General features: G+C 46.2%; 1 non-coding gene across 1 annotated transcript; it reads left to right on the top strand.

Annotated features, from left to right (window-relative positions):
• Positions 1-4,034: 4,034 nt before the first annotated feature.
• On the top strand, positions 4,035-4,106 carry TRNAW-CCA (transfer RNA tryptophan (anticodon CCA)). Its single transcript has one exon. It is a non-coding gene; the product is annotated as a tRNA-Trp (tRNA).
• Positions 4,107-6,857: the final 2,751 nt, after the last annotated feature.

Genomic DNA, 6,857 nt, shown 5'->3' with positions numbered 1-6,857 from the left:
GAGAGTCGGGAAGAAGCAGTACCGAAAAGCATAGCCTCAGAAAAAGCAGTGCTTCCCACGGAACATGAGGCTGCCAACTCAGTAGAACCATCTGTGCCTGCCACCAGAACTGAGGCGGAGGCGGGAAAAGCAGATGATGCTTTGGTAGGTGCGCCTGAGATGGTTTTGGAACCGACCGACGAGAAGGACATTGACACGGAGATGCCCGCGGCGTCAACTTTGCCAGCGAAGAGGACGCACGACGAAGCTGATGACAAGGCGACGAACTACGACGGGACGGACCATGAGGAGCCTCTTCCCAAAGCGCCTCCTGTTCGACGTGCGGCCTACAAGCCCAAGCCGAACGTCCCTCCTGATCGTAGGACTTCGTCGGGTGTCCCTCCGCCTTAGCGGAGGTGCCTTGCAGGGTCTTCGTGTTGGTAACCCAGTCTTCGATCGGGTTCAGTGCTGACACCGCCGTACTTTGCAAGCTGGAAGGATTTTTGATGAGGTGAGCTGCAAACCGATGTCACTTCGAGAGCGGCGAATCCCAACCATTTAGATGGCGTCTCAACTAACATCTAGCTTGCCTATTGCCACACTGAACGTGAGAGGTCTTTCTGCGCGAAGAAGGCAAAATCAGCTTAAACGTCTCTTGTTCGAAAACGAAACCGATCTGTTGGCTGTTCAAGAGACAAAAATTGAAAGCGAAGAGTTGACAGATCGATGGCAGAAATTTACCGTGCACAGTTCAGTGTTTGCGTGTGCCATGCAGAAGGAAAGTCGGGAGGGTGTCTGATTTTAACTCGAAACGGCAAAGTCGTCGTGGAAACTGTATTTTCCTGTGAAAGTGGCCGGATTGTAGCATGCGATTTTTACTTTTCTGGTGTAGAGTGGAGAGCTGTGTGTGTATATGCACCTAATAGAATTCCCGAACGAGATGCCTTTTTTCGCCGTGTTCAACCTTTCCTGCTGACAGAAAAGCGTGTACTATTGCTTGCAGATTTTAACTGCGTGCGTAGACCTGAAGATAGAACAAGCAACAAAACCCTGCAGGACACGAGTGCCGAGCTGCTGTCTAAGATGATTAATGAAGCAGAATTGGAAGACATTGGCATTATAATGCAAGGTTCAGAACAAGCACAGTACACGCATTTCCAAGGCTTTAGTCACGCAAGGCTGGACAGAATTTATGTTCCTTCTGAGGTTGTGCCCTTGTGTTCCCAGTACCAGACTGTGCACGTCAGCTTCAGTGATCATTCTTTAGTCGTGATCACACTTGGGGAGAGGAAAAGGACTGTCAAGTTTAGTTGGGTATTATGGAAATTTAATGACTCATTGTTGGAGGATGAGGAGTTTAGCAAGAAATTAAAAGACTCAGTCAAAAGCTTGTTAGAAAAAGAGACAGACTTTATACAAACATGGGAACAATTTAAATGCGACGTGAAAGTGGCCGCTATAGAAAGAGCATGTGTTTAAAAGCGTAAAGAAAAACAGCAAGAAAAGGAACTTCGTACCGAGCTTGATTTCATGCTCAGCATGGAAGGCGTCAAGCCGGGGTTGTACAGACAAGAAATAAAAGAGACCAAAACTAAGCTTGAACTAATAGATGAAACGAAATATCGAGGTGCTGTGATAAGGGCGCGCAGCGAAAGATTTTGGCTTGGGGAGACGCCCACAAAAAGGGCGCTCAGCGACGAAAAACAGTATGCAGTTTCGAAAGAGATAAAGGAAATTTGTTATCGCAATGACGTAACTTCCGAATCTGAGGTGATTGAAAGAGCGTTTCTAGAATATTACCAAAACTTGTTCAGCCTTAAAACGCCTGATGTTGAACATTACAAAACTGCATTCCTGTCGCTAATGCCAAGAGTCGAGGAGGACCTGGCGCAGGTACTTGAGGAGCCCATAACGGCAGCAGAAATCGAAGCTGCAATACAGCAGCTGAGCTTAAACAAGTCGCCTGGGCCGGACGGCCTCGGTGCCGCACTTTACAAGGCTTTGAAAACAGAAATGGCAATAGCATTGCAGCGCGTAATAAGCGAGTGTTACGAAAGAAAGTTAACTCCGCCGTCTTTTCGAACTTCCCACGTGGTGTTGATCCCAAAATCGGACGACCCGAGTAGGTTGCAGTCAGTTGAGTGTTACCGCCCAATAAGCTTAACTAACGTAGACTACAAAATTTATATGAAAGTGCTAGCCGGACGACTCCAAACAGTAATTAAAACCCTTGTTGGCCCACTCCAGACCTGCGGCATAAAAGACAGATCCATTTTTACTAACATACACGTAGCTAGGAGTGTCCTTGAATGCTGTGATGCAACGGAGGGTCGTGTCGCCATGATGCAACTGGACCTGCATAAGGCGTTTGATAAAGTTGTGCATGAAATTTTGTTCGCGCTGTTGGAACATGTGAATGTAGGATGTATCATCACTGATGGCGTGTTAATGGTTTATGATGGCTGTACATCAAAGTTCATAATTAATAACCGCCTGAGTAATAGTATTCCTGTCTTGTCGTCAGTGAGGCAGGGTTGCCCTCTTTCTCCACTGCTTTTTGCACTTTACCTGGAGCCTTTTTGTTTAAAGCTGTTAACTACGCAAAACATTCGAGGTTACGCCTTTTGTCATAATGAAGTGAAGGTATTGGCATATGCAGATGATATAGCAGTGTTCTGCAGAGACCAGGAAAGCGTGCAAGAAGTGGTGAGAGAAGCCGTAAATTTTTGTGATGCAAGTGGCTGTGCGATAAGCTGGCAGAAATGTTTTGGTTTTTGGCATGGAAAGTGGCAGGCCACGCCAGAAGTATTCTGTCGAATGAAGTGGGTAGACACGCCAGGAAAGTACCTCGGCGTGCCGCTAACCAACTACAGAGAAAGCAAAGAATATTGGGCCCATGAAACCGAATGAGTCAAAGCTCAGACAAGCAAATGGGGCGGTCACAACTTTTCCATGTTTGCAAGAGCTACGGTGTGCAACATGTTTTTAATAGCGAGGCTTTTTTACGTTCTGCAAGCGTTAACTTTGCCAAGGACTTCAGTGCAAAGGTTGCACAGAGTGTTTGCAACATTTATTTGGGCGTCAACATGGGAACGTACCAGCCGATGCAATCTGTTCCACAAGGTGCGGAACGGGGGGCTAGGGTTATCAAATTTATTTCTGATAAAGATAGTCACTAGATTCTTTTTCTTGCGTCAAGATAATGATTTTCTGCGAACTGTTATACAAGTGCGATTGTCAGAATCACTGCCTGATTATGTTGTGTAATCCATGTCTGCAGGGCGGAGTGGGTTAAGTGCTTTTTTGCAAGAAGTTGTTGCAGCAGTCCGTATTCTTCGGTCAAAATTTTCCGATGAGTATCTAACCATTGTAACAAGGAAAAAGATGTACAAGGACCTGCTTGATGTGTTTCTGCCAGTGCCTGTTTATCGCAGTGCATATCTTCTGGGTCCCGAAAGGGATGTGCTAAAAAGAGTCAAAAGAATGCCGGTGAAGCCTTCAGTGCGTTCTTTCTTTTTTCAATTGCATACTGGAACCCTCCCAGTCAAGCCATGGTTGCAAAGCAAAGGCCTTTTTGTACCTTGGTCAGTAGAGTGTCTTATTTGCAAAAAAGTGGAAACTATAGAACATATCTTTCTCGACTGTCATGACGCTGTTTTTCTCTGGGATGTGTTGAAGCGCACACTGAAAAAAAGATTTCCCCCTGACTCCTTTTGGAATACGCTTCCTACCATGTGCAGAGCCAGGCGAAGTGCCTTGCGACCTGCTAATGTTGCTCTGCATGCACAGCCTATGGCGTACGCGAATGGATGTCAGGCATGAACATGTTGTTGTGAATCCGGCTCATCAGTATTTCATTGAGAGCATCATGTATACTCAGGAAGTTTTCGGACAGCAAGCTCCTCAGCCTGAGTGGCTGCCTGTCCTCGACCAACTAAAATCATTTAACCCATTTTATCATCGTGCACTAGCTAGAAACTGACCTGTGCTTTTATTGTCATGTCATTGTATTTTTGTTTTGTTTGCCCGGCCAAGTCGGTAATAAAGAAAAAAAAGACTCGGTGGCGCAACGATAGCGCGTCTGACTCCAGATCAGAAGGTTGCGTGTTCGAATCACGTCCGGGTCACACTTATTTTTCCTCCACGCACTTTAGTGCTCTACGTTTTCTTATAAAATCGGTTAATCAGAATCACTGCGCGCCTAAATTGCTTTCAATTTGAATTTGGTCAAAGGAGTGCATGTTCTTTCAGTTCAACCTATACAAACGAATTGGCGAATTCGAATACAAATTGGAACACAAATATTGCGTTTTTATTTCCTTTTAACCCCTCATAATATAAATCACAGAAGGTGAGCGTGACTGTCCTGTCGTTTTTACGCTCGCTTGGACGAAATTAATCAGAAAAGTTTAGACTGGCCAAGCAACAGGAATACGTTTATTGATGAGTAGTACATGACGAAGGTTCTGATAGGCTGAGCTTCCTAGTTTTGCTATCAGCAGATTTAGGCTTGATGACTTAGTGATGACATAGTGGTGCGACCTTTCAGAGCATTATATTGCGGCGTTCAGGACTGATCATGAGGGGATGATTTGTACTAGGTCTTCGCTCATCGTTTCCGTGCAGCGGCTGCCTCAAAGATGTGCGCCTCATTATTCCGAAACTATAGATATAATTTTTCGCTGCTGTCTGCAGCGAGCATTACTGGTCCCTTATCCGTTTGCCTGCCCATAAATTTAGTTCAAGCCCGATGCCATGCTTGAAACCGGAGTAGGAATATGCAAAAATAAGTAGAAATCAAAACCAATTTCTGCTTCAAAAAAAAAAAGAAACGGTCTCATTTTATACTTTTGTTTTGGCAAATAACCGAGCAACGATACAAAGCGATAAGCAATATATTTTCCGAAGGTTTGGAAATTTATAACTGCATTGATTTTATATTGCTTTTTGCATTCATCCAGTGAATCTCCTAAAAACACAGTTTGGCAGGTTAACGCGCACACGCGATGGAAGAGCCATACTCCAACGCCTGGGGATAGGAACCCAGACACCAGCGCAAGACACCAAAACACAAATACAGAAGAGGATCAGAAAGCCGATGTTTCTTATAGGGGCCATGACAGCCTATTTTTGCGCATACCCTGCTTATTGCATATAATTCCCAAAACGGTCGACTACAATTCTCCGAAGTTTCTGTTCATTCTGTGGGGCAGATATTTTTAAAACGAATTTTTTTCGTTTCTTTTGCGAGCTGCTTATTAGTCTGGCAACCTCTGATCGCTGACGTCCCAAGGGGACACCCACCCCACGTCGTCTGCTGCGCGCTGTTGGTTGCGTTGAGGTGCTTGCTTGGAGACCGCGGACGGCGGTGGCTCCAAAAGTTCTTTTTTCTTTAGCTTGGCGAAATATGATGTTTTTCAATGCTTTCATTTCGGGAGCCGCCATCTTAGTACACGCGCTTAGCGTTCCTTGGGAAAGCAGTCTTGCTCGTGGCGACTGTTTTCTGATTATTGAGGAAACAAATCGGTGCACCCCTGCTTTATTATTTACACTTAGAAGCACTGAAGTGCTCGCGTATGTGAAAAACCTTCGCCGATGAGCGCCGTCAAGGGCGTGGCGCTCTGCCGCTGGTTGTTCTTGCACTCTATTGGTAGGCTCGGTAATTAAACTCAAAATATCAGAATGTGACACCAGAGTAAGCCTGCGGCACGAAAGGAGCAGAAAAAAGTGCAAAATGCGACAGCCTCACCGCTGCATGTATGCGTGTGTAAGTAGAACATGCATTCGTTTCGGCTCGTAGAACCCTTTTGCAGAACCAAGCCGCTGGCAAAAGCCAATGCGACTCGCATGTTTCACTGCCCGCACCGGCAAATAATCGCCGCCTCCTAAATGAGCGCTTCGAGATAATAGTAAATCATATAGCATTTACTGTGCGTGCGCAAAACCCCCCAGGGATGCGACGATTGCGATTACTGCAGCTCCGCGCTGAGGTTGTTTATATAGCTGTGCACAAACAGTACTGGTAGTCTGCTTGGCATGACGCGAGGTGGGAGTCTTCATATCTTAAATATTATCTACTCTTTATTAGAAATTGTAGTTTGACTCGTTTAAACGCTACGATAACAGTGCAATAAGAGCCGATGTTGCTATCGCCTCCTTGGGGAACGCTTCGCGTACGTACCGCGCTTCCTGCTCATTGTATCTGCTTCCTCCGGTGTCAGCAATACTTGATTTTAAATCGCTTTGTCTGAAAATACCACTTGTACTAATGAAAACAGCCAAATTTGTTGTCCACAGTCGACGCCGACGACTGCTGCCGGATGCCGACCTTCAACACATGCTCAGCAGACCGGGTCACATTGACACTTCTCCCTCATTATACGCGCTCCTGCGATGTAAGCAGTCGTCGCTTTCAGGTCACTGCAGCAAAAACTACGCTCGACGGCTATTTACGTACGCTAAGAGCTATGAATTTACTCTCCACAATCGCCGAAATCGCACACATGAATCCTGCGGACTGCCTATAGGCTTCGTCACAGAAGGGGCCGGCAGTCCGCCGTTCACCGAAATTTAAGAATCCTACAAAAGTTCAGCGAAGCTCACACGTTACACTACTACGATACGCGGTCGTTGGCACTGCTGGCATCGTCGTCGGTTCCAGCGTGACGTACGAGTTCGTCAGCGACGACATCTGCATACCGACCAGCCGACCGACCGTCGATCGGCGGCGGACCGGCCTTTAGTGTGACGGTACGTTGCCGAAATCTATGTTACTTAACTGTTAATGCTTTCGCTGCACCTGTCATTCGTATATGAGGGACGGCTGCTACTGCGATCGCCCGCGAAAGTACAGGGGACAAAAGACCGCTGCAGGCATT

This window comes from Amblyomma mixtum, chromosome 3 (assembly GCF_055824585.1).
Source record: "Amblyomma mixtum isolate Tamu chromosome 3, ASM5582458v1, whole genome shotgun sequence".
Taxonomy (NCBI): domain Eukaryota; kingdom Metazoa; phylum Arthropoda; class Arachnida; order Ixodida; family Ixodidae; genus Amblyomma; species Amblyomma mixtum.
This window is presented reverse-complemented; position numbering and strand designations above follow the sequence as displayed.